We start from the raw sequence: 22,412 nt of genomic DNA, 5'->3' as shown, positions 1-22,412 counted from the left end.
CGAAAATTATCCTAAGGATTATCGTAAGTTTGAAATTAACAATTAATTGTATAATATATACAGATTCCTGAATTTAACATTTTTTGCCTCGGGTTGTTGCCACACCTGCACTATTAAGTGATATTTTCAGTTATAATTGCATCTTCATTGGCACAATGTCGTAAACCTAAAGAATACATATACAAAATTGTAATCATGCCTTTTGGATAATTAATGTCACATCATGAAAAATGTTTGGAGAGTTCAGATAATAGTTATTTTCCTATCAAGTGCGAAAAGTGACACTTTCCGCAAGAGTTAGGAACAATATTTTTTTCTACAAGCGCTTGAAATATATAAATATAATCATTTTACGAAACAGATCATATCTCATTTGATTAATTCATATATAATGACAGACGTAATTCTGCATGTCATTACTATGGGTTTCTCATCGTTGACGTTCCGTGCATAATAATAATAATAATAATAATAATAATAATATATATTGAATCCTTTCTGACATATAGATATGTATAGGATACGTCATTATACAATTACAAACAATAAAAATAATACAAATATACAATAACACACAATTAATAGTAAAAAACTTTAATCAATAAAAAATAAAATTTCTAGGACAATTTGTCATTGAAATATTCCGCCACACTATAATATCCTTTATTCAACAATAAGGATTTGACAGCCTTTTTGAATCGACGACAGTCAAGGCATCTCATTTCTACAGGAAGGTGGTTGAACAATTTGGAACCCTGATAATACGGGGAACTTTCAAATTTTGTGGTTCTATGCTTAGTGGTGCACAGAATGTCACCATTCCTTGTTCCATAATCATGGTAATCGGAAGACTTAGTTAATTTGTGCATATTTTCCTTAATCAATAACACACAATTATATATATAAATACAAGGTACTGGTAGGATTCTATATTTAATAAATGAGGGTCTACACGAGTCCAGCGGCCCCAGACCGAGCATCATGCGAACAATACGCTTTTGCGTGATAAAAATGCGATTCGCACATGTTGAATTTCCCCACAGTACAATGTTGTAGCTAATATTACTATAAACTAGGCTATAGTATATATTGAAAATGGTGACCAATGGGAGAGAGTGCTTAACTCTGCTTATAGCAAAAAAAGACCTATTCAATTTTTTACTGAGACTTTCCACATGATCACTCCACCTGAGACCGCCATCGACGTACACTCCCAAGAATCTAGCGAACGCCCGAGAGACTATGGTAGTGTCTCCGTATGTAATGTTTATTTGTTGGTCTGTGGTATTATTTATCTTAAAATATATGCACTCTGTTTTACCAACGTTAACCATTAGACTGTTCCTATGACACCAGTTACAAAAATCTCCCATAACCAATCTACAGTTCTCAGAGAGCTCCGCAACGCTACGCGCCGTGACCACCATCGAGGTGTCATCTGCAAAGAGGGCCAGTATACCTGCTCTAATGTATCTTGGTAAATCATTAATGAATAACAAAAATATCAATGGTCCCAACACGGAGCCCTGCGGAACTCCCATATCCACAAAATATCTCCCGGAGGTCGACCCGTCAACACTTACGTAGAATGATCTTCCCGTCAGATAACATATTATCCACTCCAAAAAGATACCCCGAAAGCCTAAACTATATAACTTATCTTTAACAAATCGAATATCAAGACTATCAAAAGCTCGTGCCAGATCAAAAAACAATCCCGCTACAAAAAACCCCTTGTCCAAATGCTCGTGAACATACTGAATGAACTCAATAGCCGCCGACTGCGTGGAATGACCCGCCCTGAAACCGTGTTGATTTTCAGAAATGATATCAAACTTGTTCAAGTAATTCATTATCCTGTTGTATACCGCTCTTTCAATGATTTTTGAGAACACGCTCAATACAGAGATGGGCCTGTAATTGACAACATCATCTGTGTCATTTTTCTTATGAACAGGAATGACAGATGCCATCTTCAATCGCGATGGAAATTTACCCGAGGCCACAGACAAATTAATGATATAAGAAAGTGGCTTCGCGATATAAGAACTCATGGATTTTACAATTTTGGCAGATAACCGGTCTAATCCAGTGCTACATTTATTCTTAACCAATCTAATGATATCAGCTGTTTCTTCCTCGGTAATCGGATGAAAGAAAAAGGAGTTGTTGGCCATTGTCATCGTAGTACAGCAAGAAGAACGCTGAGGCCCAAAATATTCATCAAGTGAAACCGACGCCGCCGACGAAAAATAGCTCCCAAAGGCATTGGCAACCTCTAGTGGTTCAGATACATGAGCACCATCAATGTTCAAACTGATATTCTTAAATTTGGATCTTTTACGTCCTAACTCGGTATTTACTAGACTCCATACTGTTTTATTCTTATTGTTAGAACTTTCGATAACATCGTTATAATATGTGTGCTTGGTATTTCTCAATAATTTTTTGTACTCAGTTTTAGCTATTTTGTAACTACTCCAAGCCTCTTGAGTATTTACACCACTAGAGATCCAATGAAGGAGTTTAAGGTTCTTGCTGGCCTCACGAACCTCCCGCGTAATCCACCGAGAACTATCATCAGAAACACGTCTTATGGATCTCATAGGACAATATTTATCAACAAGCCATGTTACAATATTTAGGAAAGCTTCAAAACAATCATCTACTTCATTTTCTAAATAAACCTCATCGAAGTCATTAGTTTCGATATGCCTCATAAGACTAGCAAGATTGGCATCAGATAAATCCCTAATCATTTGACAGGAAGAGGTAGGAACATGTTCTGGTTCATTTTCGATTACATAGTTCAACAAAAAAGCCCTGTGATCAGCAATGTTCCCCTCGAAAACAGTCGGCACGCAACAGCTCTGATCAACATTAGTCAAAATATAGTCAATTTTGGATAAAATTCTGGTTGGCAGAAGACAAGTGACATTTAAATTGAAACTGGTTAACAAATCATCCAGCAAATTCTTGCTATGGCAAGATGTGTCAAGATAATTCACATTCAAGTCTCCACAAACAAAGATCTTAGAACTAATTCCAACACAAAGTCTCCAAAACATGCGATATAATCTTCAAAAACACCCGCAGATCACCAGAGGGGGGCCGATACACACTCATGACACAAACCATCGAACCACAGATCTTCAACTTAACCGCACAAAGTTCACAGTGCATCTCCACAGAGAAACGATCCAGTCCAAGATCAGAATCAGAATCAGATCAGATAGAAACATGATAGAATTTAATTTACTCTATAATATTTGCGTGCGGGAAAAACCCCTGCTAATCCATTCCCGCATGCAAATGCGTGCGGGAAAGAAATAATAGGCGTTCTTCCCGCACCTTTTGGGAAAAAGACTCTTTGCAAGTTGAAATGCGTGCGGAAACAAGGTTGAACGCGCACGCTTGTAGAAAATAGTTATTTTCCTATCAAGTGCGGAAAGTGATACTTGCCCGCACGAAACTGCCGTTGCCCGAACGATGCGAAGCAGAGTTCGGGTAAGCAGTTGAGTGCGGGCAAGACACTTTCCGCAAGAGTTAGGAACAATATTTTTTCTACAAGCGCTTGAAATATATAAATATATCAATTGCACGATACAGATCATATCTCATTTGATTAATTCATATAAAATGACAGATGTAATTCTGCATGTCGTTACCATGGGGTACTCATCGTTGACGTTCGGTGCATAGAGACATGATAGAATTTAATTTATTCTATAAGATTTGCGTGCGGGAAAGAAATAGCAGGCGTTTTTCCCGCACGTTTTGGAAAAGTGACTCTTTGCAACTTGAAATGCGTGCGGGAAAAAGGTTGAACGCGCACGCTTGTACAAAAAATCATTTATCAAATTCATTATGAAGTTCATCACTCCAGTCATATTGACTTTTAAAGTTTTTATTCCATTATTTTAAGGAGTATTTGTCCTTTTGTTATTAATTTCTCGTTACAATATGAAGGAGATAATTTGGTCGTTGAACAATCTCCTCCATTGAGTATCTATTTCGAACAACTGGATAGGTAGATATTAATGAAAGTTATATAATCAGTTTATGTCTATATCCTTTCTACTTGCAGTCTTTGAGGTTTGAGTACCCTATAACTCCTTGGGATTAATCATCGTAAAGAAGATATTTCATGAATCCGCATTGCGTAGGGTTCATAATCTCCGAAAGAATGGAACAGATGCAGTGATAAGCTCACATTTTTTATCCTGGTATTGGTAAATTCAGTCATAGGCATTGTTATTTATTCAACAACTTCCATCTGACAGTTCATTATCAAAAATTGAGAGAAATTGAAATTATTCATTTGCACAACAGCCAAATGGATGTAGAAGAATCAGCAAATATTGTTTGTCTGTCGCTTCTGCCACAAAAATCTCGGAAGAGGTATCAATCAACGTTTCAATACCAATGGGGCCAAACAAACTACTGCAGTTTCAGAAACTGTTTCGGCATACTGAAAAATCTGGTGTATAAGAGAGTATATCCATCAAGCTTCTATAAGCTTAATGAATATTCTATGTTAAACTCCTACCATTTTTAAAAAGAAGAAGTGAGGGATGAATGCCCAAAAGATCTAATGCGTTTGACAGGAAAGTAAATACCTTTCAGTTAGAAACCCCTGATATGTATTTAATGATGAAGGTTGTAATTAAGATGTCTAAAACTCTGGTGTATTCACTGATTCGATTTTGTTTTTAATTTCGTGGGGATATGGGACCAGTTTCGTTTTTCCCACTGTAGGTAGCGCTGTTTAGAATTTGACAGAGCATTGTCAATTGATATTTGAATATAATTTGAATACTTTTCTACGACTTACGAATATGTTGAATTTATAAACGATTATTAGTGTGGGAAATTGTATTAGTTTCGAGAAAGGGTGTAAAACATTCATTTAATCAACATGTCCTTCAGTAAGTTCAGTTTCCGTATGGGCAATCAAGAACTACAGCTCAGAATTCGGTGTTGTTGGAATTTGAGGCATAACCAAATCAGATGAACGAATATTCGGGACGGATATACATAGCTAAGTTTTATGGCGACTTCAGCAATATTTCGAAGAAAGTGTATTGGAAATACGTAATGTGAATTGTGAGCATGTATTGAGAATCAGAAATACATAAATCTATTCGAGTCTGTTCTTCAAATATTTTTCCTAAGTTGATGTAGTGAAAATTCCCTTTCCGTCAATTGAATTTATTGGATATTTGACCAATCAACTGTGTTTTATTGATATCATATTGAATTAACACATTGACGTTTGTCAAACGGAAATTATCTTGAAGAAGTATTGTTAATACTCCTTCGAACCCTTATTCCATAGTGTTAAAATATTGACAGATTTGTTTTTACAACGAAAATTAAACTGCAAATCACAAATATTCCTTAACAGCTGACAAAATGGGCTAGTTCATATTTTGAACTCGTTGATTGATATTCGATATCAACGCAAAACAAAATAAAACGACAGAGTATCATTGAAATTCCTTTGGTAGAACAAGGATAGAACGAATCAAATGACATGGTGGCGCCGCCACGAAACTGATCCCATATCCCCGATTTTCTGAAATGTTGATGCTTGCAAAAAGGGACAAGTGCACACACCAGTGTTTTAGACATCTTAGTTGTAATGATGAGAGGAATTGTTGTAGCGAGACGTTCTAGTGGAATCTGCATGGGCAATGTAAATAGACAACGTTGAACTATGGCATGAAATTGTTACTACTCCTGATATCCAAAATAGAATAATAATAATGATAAGAAAAAACTAAAAGATAATTTGAGGAAACTTCAGTTGGACGATCTATGAATAGAACAGTACGCAAGTACATGGGAAATATACCATCTACTCTGACAAGTGCGTGTAGATCAGGAATCCAACCGACAAAAAGAAAAAGCTTCAATCGAATTAACTTGAGATCATGATGATCAGCATTATTTTACATTCACCTTCGCTTTTTCTCAAAACTATATAAATTAGAATTTCACTTTTTCTGTCACGTTTACATGGCGATTCTAACAAAGCTACCTCCTTTCAATAAACCCTAATATCATAATTCACTCGAAACGAAACCTCAGTAGAATGTATAATTGCTGTTGGAGCCAACTTGTAGAGTAAGTAATTGACAAATGAAAGGGCACTCATCCTTGCGCAACATAAACAACAGTGTTGAGATGAATAGCTGGCTTCGCTAGACCAGTACAACGGTCGGCAAGGGACCTTAGTAATTGAGTGGACACATAGGATAATAAACCTCCTCGGATTTATCATGAGTTATCGCAAATTACGAGTCTAGGATTAATGTTCGTGAACAGATGAGAAATACATCTCTTCGTGCACTCCGAGAGTTTTCGAGTATTTTTGGTTGTTTTTTCCCGTATTAATTTTGAAAATCTATATCATCGTAATCCTTATTGCCTGTACTATCCGATATAGTTGGATTTTTTGATTTTTATTGAGAGACTGTAGTGGTTTTCCTTGATTAATTAACATTTCGTTTGTCACGGATTGATAAAACATGCCGGTCAACTGTGTGTCATGTCGTACACCCGGTAGCAGAAACAAGCCGGCTGTGCGATGTTTTTCTTGTAATAACGAGATACATTTGTCTTGCCTCGGAGTGCAGTCCAATGTTTTGAAGAATTTTGGAGATGCCGGAGGAATTAAATGGGTTTGCAGCGACTGCTCTTCTGGATCGGCCACTTCTAGCTATGTTAATATCGGAGGGAAGCTTGATAAAATTGTATCGGACCTAGCTTCTATAACCAGTCAGCAATCCGAGTTCATTAGGTCTCTTAACTATTTTGGACAAAAAATTGATGACTTCGAGTCTAAATTGGTAACCTTCGAGAAGATAAATGACAGGCTGGATGGGATGGATGTTCGTCTTGGAACTCTGGAGAGGGAAAACATGAGGCTTCATCAAGAGGTCAATATTTTGCAGCAACAGTTGAAGGCGAGGTCCTTAGATATTGTCGGGGTTCCCGAGAGGAAGAATGAGAATGTATCAAGTATTGTTGAGAGGATTGCACTGAGACTTAATATTTCCAATATGAAAGATTTTGTTGAGGGTTGTCACCGAATTCATTTCATGCCGAGGAAAGATAATAACAGACCCATTGTGATTGACTTCAAGAGCAAGTCATACCGGGACAATTTCCTGCGAGCCTACAAGGGTAAAAAGATACCATTAGGTCGAGCGACATTGGTTTTGAAGGCGTCGAGACTACTATTTACGTTAATGAAAGTCTTTCGAAGGATATCAGAAGTTTGTTTAATACTACAAGGAAATTTGCCAAGGACAATAAGTTCAAATTCTGCTGGGTCCAAGATGGAAGAGTTTTGTTGAGAAGGGACGAAACCTCCAAAATATTGCGTGTTACCTCAGAAAAAGATTTGGCGAAGTTGCCTCAGTAGTGTACATTCGTTTTTCTTTGTTGTAGTTTTTCGCCATGGCGGTCTCTTTCAGTGTTTATTACCAGAACTGTCGAGGTCTCAGGACCAAGACAACTGAATTTTTGTTGTCCTCCTGGAATTGCTCTGCTGAATTAATATGCGTTACAGAATCATGGTTGAAACCTACGATAGACAATTCCGAATTTATTTGCAGTAATTATAATGTCTACCGCAGAGACAGATCCGATACAACTAGCAGTAAGAGAGAGGGAGGTGGTGTTTTCATCGGTGTCGCGAAGAGACTGCAGAGTGTTGCTGTGTCAAATTGTCTTCATTCAACACTAATCGAGGACTTGTGGATCAAAATAAATTTGAGTGGAACGAAAAATCTATTCGTTGGTGTGTGTTACATACCGCCGGGTACATCTTCCGGCGATTACTTGTCGTACTTTAATGCTGTTACAGCCCTGATGGACGAGAGCTGCGATGATCATTTCCTTCTTCTGGGAGATTTCAATCTGCCTCGTTTCTCCTGGATTGTGGGAACGAATGGAGATGTCCTGTGTGATATGGTACAAGGTGATTCCTACACAGAATTTAGAGATTTCACGTCATATAACTCACTGGGTCAATTCAACTACCAACGCAATCGTAATGGTAAAATACTGGACTTAGTGTTGTCTTCCAGTTCGACCGTGATCACGAAACGTTCATTGTCTCCCTTTGTTGTTGAGGATTTGCATCATCCTGCCCTGGATGTGTTGGTGGAACTTCCCGGTGGAATGGTGGATGGCGGGAAGTCAAGATCCATTTTCAAGTTTTTCAACGCGGATTACCGTACTATCAACGAGGAGTTGTCACTGATCGATTGGGATATATTGTTAAGTAGCGACAATGTTGATGTAAATGTCGAAGTTTTTTATAATGTTCTCAATGATCTAATTGAAAGATTTATTCCAGTTAGAGTTGTAAATGATAAGTCTAAATTTCCATCTTGGTTCTCGAATCGTACCATTAAATATGTTAAAGAGAAGGCCAATGCTCATCGTAAATTCAAAAAGTTCAAAACTGCGGAATATTATAACAAGTTCTCTCTTTTACGTAAACAGTGTAAAAAATCCATTCAGACAGACTATACAGCTCATATTTCACGTGTAGAAGATAATATTGTTGAGAATCCGAAGAATTTCTGGTCTTATGTTTCGGAAAATAACAAGGGATTCACTGTACCCACATCGGTGACTCATGAAAATGTTGAATATAGTGGTAATCAGAATGTTGCGAATGCGTTTGGTAAATTCTTCGCAGATGTTTTCGAGGATCCCCTCAGACCCGTTATCAGAAAATCCAATGTTGACAATGTGCGGGACTCCACACATGTACACCTTGATCACATTAGTTCTGATGAAATAATGAATAAGATGAAGGAATTGAAAACAAACAAAGGATCAGGTCCAGATTTGATACCTTCAATATTTATCAAGTCGTGTGCCGCTTCACTTGTCTATCCTCTTCATATTATTTTCAATCAATCTCTGCGTTCCGGTATGTTTCCGAAATTGTGGAAAATTGCTAAAATTACCCCTATTCATAAAAGTGGAAAAATTAATTTGTTGTCCAACTATCGACCCGTTTCCATTTTGAACCACTTTGGTAAGTTGCTCGAATCTATTGTAACTGACTACCTATTTCTTTCACTGAAATCGAAAATTAGCATCAGACAGCATGGTTTTTTCAGAGGCAGATCGGTTCTCACTAATCTGTCGCCATACATCAATTACATATCCGAAAATATGGATCGGGGTGTCCAGGTAGACGCTGTTTACACGGATTTGTCCAAGGCTTTCGACAAAGTACATCATGCAACACTTCTGCAGGTTCTCTTAGATTATGGTGTGGGACCAGATTTGTTAAGTTGGATTGAGTCATACCTGTGTGAAAGGTCTCAGTATGTTGTTATGGGTGATGCTTGCTCGTCTCTTTACAATGTTGAATCGGGAGTACCCCAGGGGTCTCATTTGGGACCACTTCTCTTCAGCTTGTATATCAATGATGTCTGCCGGTATCTTGTTTATGTGAATTTTGAGCTTTACGCTGATGACATTAAAATGTACCTAGCTGTGAAAAGCTTGGAGGACGTTCAGAGGTTTCAGGATGATCTTAACAGATTTTGCGAGTTCTGTTCTTCGCTTTACCTGTCCCTGAATGTTAGTAAGTGTAAACATATAACTTTCACCAAGAACTTCAACATTGTGAGTGCACCTCTGTGCCTGTCTGGTTTGATTGTAGAGGAGGTGACAGTTGTTAAAGACCTGGGAATATTTCTGGATTCGAAGTTGTCATTTGAACATCATATTGATAATGTTGTTTCTAGAGGCTTCAGAATGCTCGGTTTTGTTCTGAGAATTACACGGAATTTCAAGAATGAAGAAACCATGAAGGTTCTGTACTTTTCTCTAGTCCGCAGTATAGTCGAGTATGCAACCCCAATATGGAACCCTTTTTATCACAAATATATCAACAGAATTGAAAGAATTCAGAAGAAGTTCACAAAAACTCTATATTACAGATTCGGTAACAGGCAGGTTGCTTGTCCATATGAGACGAGATTGAAAATGTACAAAATTATTACCCTAGAGCAAAGAAGAGTTATTCTCGATCAAATGTTTTTATTTCGAGTAATGAATAATCATTTCGATTTTCCCATTGTTCGTGAAATTTATTTCAATACTCGTGTTTTTACTGGTCGCCATAGAGATCTTTTTTATATCCCGAGAGCCCGCACATCATTGTATTACAATTCCACTTTTCTGAGAATTACACGATTTTATAACTGGCATATCTCTTTCATTGACATATTCAACTCTTCACAAGCTGTTTTTAGGAGAAGACTGTGTGCTTATACGTGTAGAAATTATTAGAAAAAGAAGATATTTTTAAACTTTTCCTCCCTTATTATTATTATTCTTGTAATATAAGTTCACGATCATTATTGTAGGTGTTTGTTTTCTTGTATTTTGGTGAATCCTTGTTATTGGGTTTTCCTGTTAGGATTCCTGTTTATGTTAAATAAATAAAATAAAATAAATAAATGTCACTGGTGGAAAGTTCGTGAGGAGAAAAAAGTTTAATCTTTTCAATAGTGATCGATATCTGAGATTAGTCCTGCAGCTACCAAAAAAAAAACAATGAAATAATGATTGATCGGAAAATAGGAAATGATTCGTGTTCAGTTTACTATTTTTTTTTTTTTTTTTTTTTTTTTTTTTTTTTTTTTTTTATAGGTTTGCCGCTTCGACAGCTAGGTCATAAGCGGTGTTGGAATTGTTACATGTATGACTTAGGGGACTATTTACAATTAAATTTTCACATTGATAGACTTTATAAAAGCTAGAGTATTGAGGATATCCGTTGTGTTGATCTTAAGAGCTTCTTCCATCTTGATGTTCACATTGAAATGATTCCTTTGGGTCTGGTACATGCTGCATTCTGTTATAATGTGCCGGATGGTGATATTGGTGTTGCATGTAGTACATATTGGGGCGTTATCCTTTGCTAGGAGGTGTTGATGAGATACAAGGCTATGTCCGATTCGGAGTCGTCTTATGGTCACTAAGTCTCTTCTATGTTGGGTGATAGGATTTAGGTTGGATATAGTTGGGTCGATGAGTGCAAGTTTGGACCTTTGATGTTGCCAAATATTTTTCCATTTTTTCTTTATAAAGGTTTTGTAGGTGTTACTCATATCGTAATTGGTCAACATATCAATTTCCTCTACTGAAGAGATTGCTTCTTTTGCTGCCTGATCAGCTTTCTCATTTCCATCTATGCCACTATGTGAAGGAACCCAAACTATTTGGCAGCTATTCTGTCTGGAGTACAAGGATGTCAATAGATCTGTTATCTTAGTCACCATAGTGTTACTCGAGTAGAGCTCTTGAATTGCTTGAATAGCACTTAATGAATCTGTACACACGACAGAGTGGGCAATGTTTTGTTACTCGATATGTTCCAGTGCTTTCGAGATGGCTACTAATTCTGCTGTGAATATGGAACATTCTGTTGGAAGTCTGAATCTTTTTGTATGTGACTGTGTGAGGAAGGCGCATCCAACTCCTTCAGCTGACTTGGAGGCATCGGTGTATACTATTACTTCATCTTCATGTTTGGCCATTAATTCATTGAATTTTCCTTGAATAATGAGAGGGTGTATGTTCGTTTTTCTATATAGTGTAAGTGAAGTGTTTGTATCAGCCCTTTTGTGAGACCATGGTGGTTGTGATGGTAATTTATGTTTTAGAGTTACAGGTATTCTAAAATCCGCCAGGACATGATTCACCTGGTGGTATAGAGGAGACTTAAGGTTTCTTCGATCTGAGTAGAGCTGCTGGTTTTTGTCTCTATAAATTTGGTTTTGAATAGGATTTTGTTCATCAGCCGAGATTCTAGATGCGTAAGTTAATTGGAGCATCTGTCTTCGAAGATGGAGTGGCATCTCACCCATTTCCCTGCAGAGGCTGTCAGTGGGACTTGTGATAAAGGCTCCTGAAGCTAATCGTAGTGCTGAGTTTTGTACGACGTTAAGGCTACTCAATACGGATGCAGAAGCCGTTGCATATATAATAGATCCATAATCCAGTTTTGATCTTATAAGTGTCCTATAGATAATCAGGAGTGTTTTTTCGTCGGATCCCCAGTGGTTATTAGCTAAGACTTTCATAATATTCAGGCGCTTAGTACATTCAGTTTTTAGTTGCTTTATGTGTTCACTCCATGTTAACTTTGAATCAAATATCATTCCGAGAAATTTATGGTGGTTCACACATTGTAGTGGGGTATTGAAGAACTTTAGGTGGCATGGTTTCTGATGTTTTCTCGTGAATTTCATTACCTTTGTCTTAGTTAGTGAGAATGTGAAGCCAGAAATATTTGACCAGTCAAACACTACCACAAGGCTCCTTCAAGCAAGTATAAAAGAATTGGAAGTTTACTATTTGTCAATACCAAGTTTCCAATTTGAAGTTGAAATCTTGTCACTTTCTAAAAAAAAACAAGTATTTTAATTTTTTTAAATTTCATTCATTGATAAAACTTTCTGGATAGGGTATTTCAATATCAAAATGAAAATTTATGAAATCTGGAAAATTTTCGGAGATGATTTTTGAGGTACGATTAAATACGATACTCTAAAGTATATACAGTATGTATCTGAATGAAAACAAAAAATGAAAGCGGTGATTCTGTCAGGAAAAGTAACCCAAATAGCACAGAGACATCTTAAAGAAGTCTTAAAGACGTCTGTTACCCACATTGCGTACGTCCCAAAGACGTCTGTCGACGCCTGGCATATGTCTTAAAGACGTCCAAGTTACAGCTTATGTTAAAACTAGAAACGTCTCTAGGACGTCTTCTTGGAAGCTTTTTTAGGTCCGAAGCGACCTGAAATGTACAGTTTCTAGACGTAACTCTTAGCCCTTCTGGAGGTCTAAGTTGATTTCAAATGATTTTGCATATAAATATATAGTCGGTCTAATTTTTCAATGTATAAAATGTGCGAAATTTTTCAAATAAGTAAGTACAAATTTCAAGGGTCAATTACAGAAATGAAAAAAATGAATTTTTTGAGCCTTCATTCAATATTGATATAACTCTATAACTGTATATAATTTGGTATTTAATGAAAAATATGGGAAAAAATACAGCAAAAAATATATATTTATATACAGTCCCTGGCCAGTTCATTAGACGCACTGAGGATTTTTTTTATATTTATATTATGAAGCTCTCAAAGCTACACAGGGCGGCTCAGCAAAATATTAGAATTTCATGTTTAATCATCAATAAATCAATATTTTTTATTGAATTTGATATATTATATGTGATAACCTTTTACAGATGAAGTATATGTAAAATATACATTCAATTTAATAATTCAATATTGAGATTTTGCATCGAATCAATGCGTCTAATAATATGGCCAGGGACTGTATATTACTCTATATAAGTTCCCTATCTCTGGCCTTTTCAGCCACATTATTATACTGATTCTCCGTAGGTAGCGAAGTACCCCTCAGAAGCTCTATGAGATTGTACGAGCTGGGAGAACCAGTTGTGTTCTGTGTAGGCTTTGTTACTGTGTCCTTATTATTATTATTACTATATATTATGCACCTTAGGCACAATACTGATAATTTTAACCGAACAGTAAATGGTGAAAGCACCCGTATCGACTAGAAAATTTCTACCCTAGCTCGGGATCGAACTCAAGACTCTGCGGTTGCAATATACTTACCGGATGCTTTAACCACCAAGCTACGACGCTACAATTAAAACTACAATCAATATCAATAGGACTACTTCAATTTGGTTAGGTTTTATAGAGAAAATTGAGGCTCCATAATTTTTAATTATTTTAGGTTGGTGATGATCTTCGATGATCGTTCACTCTCAATTTGTACCTATATAATACAACTTGAAGATTTAAAAGTCCGATGTCTTGAACACGTCCAAAAACAGACGTCTTGAAGATTTAAAAGTACGACGTCTCAAAGACGTCTAAGAACAGACATCTTAAAGACGGACCTTTTGAGGCTTAAGACGTCCAGACCAATATAAGGCTCATTTTGGACGTCCCAAAAATGTCTTGTGCTATCGGGGTAAATTGGGTATTTAGTAAAAATTTTCTTGAATAATATTTCCTCCGGAAAAGTTACACTCCTCCGATGATTCATTTTATTTTCCCCGTAAAATATCATTTGTCAATGAAACTACACACGTTGGAATATTTTCAACCCTGAAGTATACTCAGAAAGGGTTGAAATAGTACACCTGTATAAGATTTTTTTTTCAAAAAAACATGGCTAAAACGCCCAATTTATACATTAACATTTTCATTTCAACCAGTTTTTTTTTTGATTTTAAGCAATCACGAGAAAAACATAAATGTATTGCAAGCTCATGTTGAAAAGCATTTTATTGAACAACAACCAACCAAATAATAATTTTACTAGGCTAAGACTTTTACGATTAAAACAATAGGGATAAATAATGTTTGTAGGTTAATATACAGGAAAAATGAAGAAGAAAAACAATTTTTTTTGTTGATCTTCCGGTGGGAGGTTTTAAAAAAAATTGTATACTGATACCCACTTAAATTTTCACCACAAAATCACGCCTCACATTTTTTCGGTGTTATTCGGATACAACCTGTATAACCTGCCTGAGTAATCTTGAACTTTAGAAGCTTTCGTTTTACTAGATCCTGTAGAAAATAGGGTGGTCTAATTCAATGTCACCTAATGTATTCCAGGTGGTGATGATTTTAGATATCAGAATGTATACAGTAAAATATTACAATCATCGTGATCCTTAATTACAAATTGGACCGAGACAAATGAAATTCAGTAAGCAGGAGTTCTTGGATAAGCCAAACTGACTACAAATAACAAGAAATACTGATTCACACCAGTGGACCTTAACAAAATTACTTTCAATTTTTGATCTGGTAATGTATCCCCTCACCTCCATAGATGCCAGACAATCGATTTTTGAATTTTTGAATTAGGTACTTATTCTTTAATAGAAAGGTGTGTAGGTACCTAATATTTTCAAGAACGTCGAAAAAATAGCGAAAAACTCACTTTTTCTGTCGTTTATTGATGAATGATTGACAATCATCGCGTTAAATTTTCTGAGCCAAAAATTCAGCAGAATAGAATGCATTATATCATGGAGACTTTTTCCCGAATATGGTGCTCAGCAAGGCTTTCATCACGGACGTATCGAGAAACTTAGTTTTCGATTGAAAATTTCAACATTAACAGTGAAAAACTTAATGAGCATTAACGAATTCCAATGGTTCATTCTTGGAAGTCATTGAGAGCAGTTAATCAGAAGGCACAATTTCTCAAAATAAATAATTGCAATAAAGATCTGTATAATCCTCTTTTGTTGATCATAATTATTTTATATGTTTTATATTGTTGTTAGCTTTTGAATTAATTCGCCATTTTAAACTGGTGGATGCGCATTCACTCACTGATTTTTTGTAGAAAGGAAAATAGATGACAAAAGGTTGAGTTGCTTTGTGGAAAACTACAAAGTGAACAAAAAAACTGTTGTAGAAACCTGATTCGAAATTAACTTTTTCGAATTTTCCATAAAATCTGACTCATCCCTCACTGATTTTGTACGCATTGTCAGAATAACAAGAGGTCGCCAATATCTATACGAATACAAACTATTTCGTTTTTTTTATGTACAGTGTTTGTGGCCCTGTATTGATTATGCAAAAGCAGTTCTCTGCAATACTGCTAAACTAATTATGACTTTCCGTCTTCCCATCAACAAATTTATGACAGGAATATTCCCTTCAAGATATTTATTTTGATCAGATGTCAGAGCATTTTCAATTGACATTCTTGTTTCATTCAGAAAGGAATGAAAGAATGAAGAGTTTCATAGAAAAAATTCTTTTGAATAACAGAGAAAAAAATTGAAGTTTTGGTGAAGCTAGTACTTGGCTGGTTGCCCACAAGATCATCTTAATTACCCGGTAGAACAACTAGAGTATGCGTTATAATTATTATTATCCGATCTGAATATTCTTGTCTCACAAAACGTTGTGAACCACGAGACTACGACAGTTCACGAGACTCGAGACAAGACGAGACTTGAACCGAGACCACCAACTCCAATCTTCAACTGTTCGATTGTGGAGATCGTCCACGAATGTGGAGTCTGAGTCTGCAGAAAACTGTTTCCAATGACCAGGGATTGTCTATGTCAAGGTTTTCATCATCAGATATCAGCGTGATTTCAGAATCACTCTCCCTTATTTCCGAGACGTTTTTTACTTACTGTTTCAACCCCCAATGATCTTGAGCTATTGAGCCGGGATTCCGGTTATGTGGGATTCCTCCTAGCTAGCATCGATGACCAAAAGGTGATCTTAATCAGCTGTTGGCGATCTTAATCAGCTGTTGTACTGCGTTGCCGATTTTCCCCATGAACACAAGCTACTGAGATGTTTCGGATGAACCTATTCCAAGCCCGTCTTACAACACTTCAACAGCCAAGACAGTTCTCGCTGGAAAATCCCTTAGTTAGGGTATCCACCGTGTGTATTTGTCGTTTTTTTTTCAAATTTGTCATGTCAGCCTTGTGTGACGAGGCAGATTTTCACTCCGCCACAAAAGGAAATTTCTTCACTGATACTTTCATTATAGGACAAGGCCCATGTTCGTAGCGGAAACCGTATATATCTTTTGTTTTCAGAATTCATATATTTTATAATTCTTTCCGTTCAACCGTTCTTTTTCTGACTCGAGAAAGGTCTTTCAACTCGTTCCGTTTTTCCTTCTCTGCAATTGTTTCTGTCTCTTTCCGAGCCGGCTGATTGACCGAACAATTTAAGTGCATCCAATGGAGAGATGAGTTACCCATAGTGGGGCAAATTTTCCTAGGAGAGGGGTACTTTTTCGATGTCTGGCGCTGAAGGTCAAGAGCGAGTGAGTTGAGATCTAGGTGCCAAGGAAATTGTGTAATGTGTTTTACCGTGAGTTGGAAATTACGTCAAGAAGTTTGAAAGTTTGGGTCAAGTCACTTGTAGCATTGTTATTCCTTACGTAGTGCATGCCTGAGGGCTATTTTCCGCTTTCTTGGGTCCGTTGAACTGGCTGAAAATACTTACTTACGTAACTTGATCTAGTGATCGTAGGCTGTGTAGAGTGCCGGCTTCCGCGTCCGTTCGACCGCGGTTGAGTCCCAGGAGGACTTGGTGTTCCTACTGTATTTTTGGTGATTATTTGGTTAATATTGCCGACTTCCGACCGATCAAGTTACAGGTTGACAGCTTCTTCCGACCTGCTGTCTGACTGGCAGCCATTTTGAGGGTCACAGAGAGAAAGAGAGAGAGGGACAGAGTGCACTGCAATTGGACTGAGACCAGCCACCGTACCGATGTCCGCCGACAGATGGAGTGACTTGCCAGGATTTCAAAATTTCACCGTATTTACTGTCTATTTCAACCGAATTTTGCTGGAGAGACTGTGTTCCATCATCCGCCCCACACCGACCAGGCCGCCGGTTGACATCAACATTTGTTATATACATTTCTGTATATAATTTAATCCAGTAGGAATAATGAACTGACGTTTATTCTGTTGCCAATTATCTTGCTAGTGATAGTCAATTTATCAAATCAGTTTCCTCTAGGTGTGTAGAAGAGGTAGGTACTCTTTTTAACGCCTAAAGACCGTTGAAAAGCAGACACTTAGAAGACGCCACCACCCTAGTCTTCATCGATACCCTTCTCCACTGATACTGAAGTCTACCCGGGCTCTCTAATTCTTTGGAGATTCTGTGAGAGACGTGGGGTTTCACTGATTGCCCCACTGGCGCCCGAGCAAAGGTAAGGAGCGTCCAGGGTGAGAGAAAAAGCCCATCACACTTGATAATGGCACGAATGCTGCCGGAGCGTTGGTGGAAATTTGTATATATAGAAGAATCAGGGAAAAATAGTCCACTCGCCTGATACAGTTTCAATTATTAATTAATCTTGAATGAAACTGAAAGCTTAGATACCTATCATATTCGATAAGTCCCCCTTATCGAAAGCAATGGACATAAATATTCACTGTTAAAATGACGAATGATATTCTTTATTTGAGAAATATAGTCTGGAGTTGCCGAAGGCCAGAACCTCCACTTTTTAAGGATATACAGCCCAGGAATGCCATGTAGGGGTACATTAAGCAAAAGATCGAATCGTCAAAGTCTTCCGCCCTTATGTAGAAATGTAAAGAAAGAACTACTCCGTCCGTAAAACTCAATCGACTCTTCCACCGAAGAAATCCTCACAAAGGGACGGCAGTGATCGACCGAACTATTCACTCGGATTGCATGCACAGCATTCTATACGTAGGAATCAAAATCAGCCATTCCACGCACAGGACATGACACGTTCTGTTGTTGAGACATGCTACGACAATTTTTCAGGTCACCCGTTATGTTCTTTCTTCGGATCTTCGTGGAAATACGTTCGCAGGAAATTCTTTTTTTCAATTTAGAATGGAAAAAACTTTTTTGTTTGTCATCTGCAAATCGTTTCGTGTATTTCAATAACTGCATTCTGAAGTGTACCTTATGTGGAAAGATTGAAAGTTACGTTAAACTTCCAACAAAAATGCTTCTCCTTGTTCGAAGACTAGATTCGAACAAACAGAGTATTCTTCATGACATGAAAATTTGCTTCCCGAAACGATTCATTGTATATTTTATTGAGAATATCCTAAAGATATCTTAGGTTCAACCGACTCAAGGATGTCTTGAATATATTGAAATATAAGTATTCAACTACTATACATATTTGATGGGGATGTGAAGAACTTCTATGTATTAGGAGATACTAATGGACATATGCTGAAACAGAACTGAAAGAATCACGCCTAATAGATATTATAAACAGAATTAATTCAGATGCATACCACATGTTGATATAAATATCATTAATACATTAAATGTTACGATCTGAGTTGAACTAGCCAATTTGCCATCGTCAGGGCCCCCAAATGAAGAAAAGCAGATGGTTTCGTCCTCATTTGACCTCGTCAGAGCAACATAGCTTCTTCTCCGATGGAAAATGGTTTGGAATTGATGAACTCTCATTCAATACTGGCACGCGCTACTGAATATGAATCCGTGAATTCCAAAAGTTTTTCCATCGGCGAGGAAGCTATGGTGCTCTGATGAGGTCAAATGAGACCGAAACCATGATCGGCATCTGCTTTTCTTCGGTGGAGCGTACTCCATTTGGAGGCCCTGACGATGGCAAATTAGCTAGTTCAATTCAAATCGTAACACTTGATGATATTTATATCAGCAGGTGATGCATCTGAATTAATTCTGTTTATTATAACTGATACAGTTTGTTTGATACGTCTACCAAACCAAGACCAATATGTACAATAAAGTGTTTCCAAAAGAAGCAGAAAAGTGGTAAAACAAGTAGAAGGTAGTATTTTCTTTCACTTTTACAGAGTTATATTATTATTATTGAGTTGAATCATTCAGAGGTCAAATGAGAAATTTATGCAGGGAAGATTGAAATTCAATTCGAATTTGAACACTGCAAAAGAAATTTTCAATGAATTCTGAGAAACACTAAATGAACTTTATATCCAGACATGTCCAGAAAAAATGGTTGAAGTTCAGAAAATAGGTCTCGAAACCAGATAAAAGGTGGTGAATATCTGAAACAAACAAAGAAACTCCCGATACGCTAACCACAAGCAATAATAGAGATAAAAAAATATGATGCCAGCAGCGAAGCTTATACCCTATACAGGGAACATTTCAGATAGAAACTTGATGGAGTAAGAAAAGATCGGAGTACAAAAATGATCAGAAATGCTGATAATGCAAACAAGACAATTTGGTAGATGAGCAATGCAAAGATTAAAAGGAGATCAATTTAACGGTTGTCGTGAAAAAAATGAATAGGTTTTTCATTAAGGTCGGTAAGAAGGCAGCAGATGCTTGTGATCACACAGGTGCCTTCTTCTTCTGAAGGTGCCCTCTGCATTCAGTGAATCTCAGCAAATCTGTCTCCGTCTTTAGCAATCTGGAACAGATAGCACTCGTTCATACCAGTCCAATCGCGGATATTCTTCAGCTATAGGAGAATATATAGTCTTCTTCCAGCATCGATTTTACCCTCCATTATCAGTTCAGGGAAGTGATAAGTTAATGAGTGAATCTTATAATAATATGGAGTATATAAGATACAAACATGAAAAAAACAGAAAGAATTCCAGTCTCCTACATTAGTAGGCATTTGTCCTCACAAACCGCAATGAGAAAATAACAAATCATGGAGAATTCACAGGTGACTGAAACCAAAAATTTTTTCTGACTCTAGCAAGACTAAACAAATGTTTGTGCTCCTTTCCTGGCAAGTATACTGGCCTCTTCATTTCTGTTAATACCCAAGTATCAAGGAACCCAGACCAACCAGACTTGGTTATTTTTGCCTAATTTGTTGAGATTTCTTTGTCACTCCCATATTTCTTAGAGGTGATAAATGCTTCAAACGCATCCTGACTATTTTTGATGGTTTCTTGTTAAGTTTATTTCCACACACCTTCCGATTGCTAGCATCTCTGCAACAAAGAGGCTTAGATACCTTGTCGTGGTTTCAGAACCATTGGTGTAGCATTTGATTGTATTTGTTTAAAGCAAGGATTGCTTTTTCTCAATGCCAGTTTTCTTCATCATCTTTTTATTGGGAAGGTTTACTGATGGGATATATTTTCTCAGAGATGTCCAAGCTCTCTAATTGTGATATCATATATACATTTGGATTAAATATAAACACAAACTTCATCCGACTGGAAATGATTAACAACTCTCGATTGAAATATGTAGATGGGATCATAATGTATGCAACAAGAGACATGTGCTCTAGATAGAGCATGCAGTATGAAATAAAGCATGTATTGGATTTTCACCCACTTAACCAAGTCCAACTAAGCGCGAAGCTATACGTAATAACGGCGAACATAATGAAAAGGCAGAGTAGTTGAGGATTCTTCGGTATTATTTACAGATATCTCCGTAGTACTCTATTCAAACGATATAATTTGCCCAGCTTGATACCTCTATCTCTTTGCATAATCTATTTACTTTCATTGAGTCTACAGAAAGTTAGCCGAACGGGCAAATGAGGAATCTGTGGGTTCCGCGTGTTATCTAGAAATCGATATTTACCACAATGAATTCAATTCGAACTGGTGGTGTAGAAATGATAATTCTGGTCTGGTCATTTCTGACGTCAGTGGTTCTGAAACTAAACTATGGGCGAATGTTGTTGGGATATCAGCAGCTGGAACTTAATGTCGCAAGGTGAAATGTCTTTTCAAGGTTTCAAAATGATCTACACTAATCTAAGACTATTCCAATCATCTGAGTCATCTAAACTTAAAATCCATCTTCTTGATAGTTCGGGTCTTATTTATCATTCAAATCAAAGAAATACAAATTTGAAAAACAATTTCTAAGGAAAGAAAGGATTGTAATTTTGAATTTAAATGAGTTCTAGTTTCCTTTAAGTTTGTGAATGATGACCCTCTTTTCATTTTTCAGTTTACCTGAGGTTGACCACTGAACTTGTCAAAATTGTATCATTAAAACAAGTGTCCTTTTTCCGTTATCCTACCCGAACTTAACTGAGATTCTAGGTAACTTCATACTCGATCTGGAGTAGTCTAGTCTTATTCATCCAATATATTATGGATATTGAATAATTTATATTAGAAAAAATATAATTTTAAATTAAATTGTAATCTATAAATATTTGAAAATAACTGGAATAACAAGATTAAAATGGAATTTAAATTATTAGAAATTTAGAATATTATGTTGTGAATCCATCATCACTTGAAAATGCACATCGCTCACTATTATCACAACGATAAACAGAGTAAAGTCTGTTCAATATTTTACACAGTTCAATAGTTTTGCATATTTCAGCAAAATTGGCAATAACGTACTGTACCGATCGTATACCTCGACAACGCAAACTGTGCAGTAACTGTATATCAAAATAATTAATACATTTTCAAAATGCAGAATTGCCAATACAGAAAAAGTATGGTTTCGGCAATTTATTTGCTTCAATCTGGTGGCACTTGTATTGTACCCGTACAGTATGTTGTGTTTGTTGGGATGTTATTAGCAATCAAGTTACTGTAAGGTAACGGTATATAACATACTGCATTTTTTGAAGGCAGAATTAGTATCGATAGAGAAACTATGCAGTTTCAGTACAGCAATTTCTGTGCTGCATTCAGGGGCACTTATTGTAATGCACAGTAGCTGTATGTTGGGTTTATTGGGATGGTGCAATCAAGTTGGTGTCTTCGGCGTACCGGATATTTTTGACCCAAACACTGTTAACATTAATACCAATTTCAGCACCATCAAGTGCATTTCGAAACACTGC

This window comes from Coccinella septempunctata, chromosome 6, assembly GCF_907165205.1.
Source record: "Coccinella septempunctata chromosome 6, icCocSept1.1, whole genome shotgun sequence".
Lineage (NCBI taxonomy): Eukaryota > Metazoa > Arthropoda > Insecta > Coleoptera > Coccinellidae > Coccinella > Coccinella septempunctata.
Note: the sequence above shows the minus strand (reverse complement) of the source record.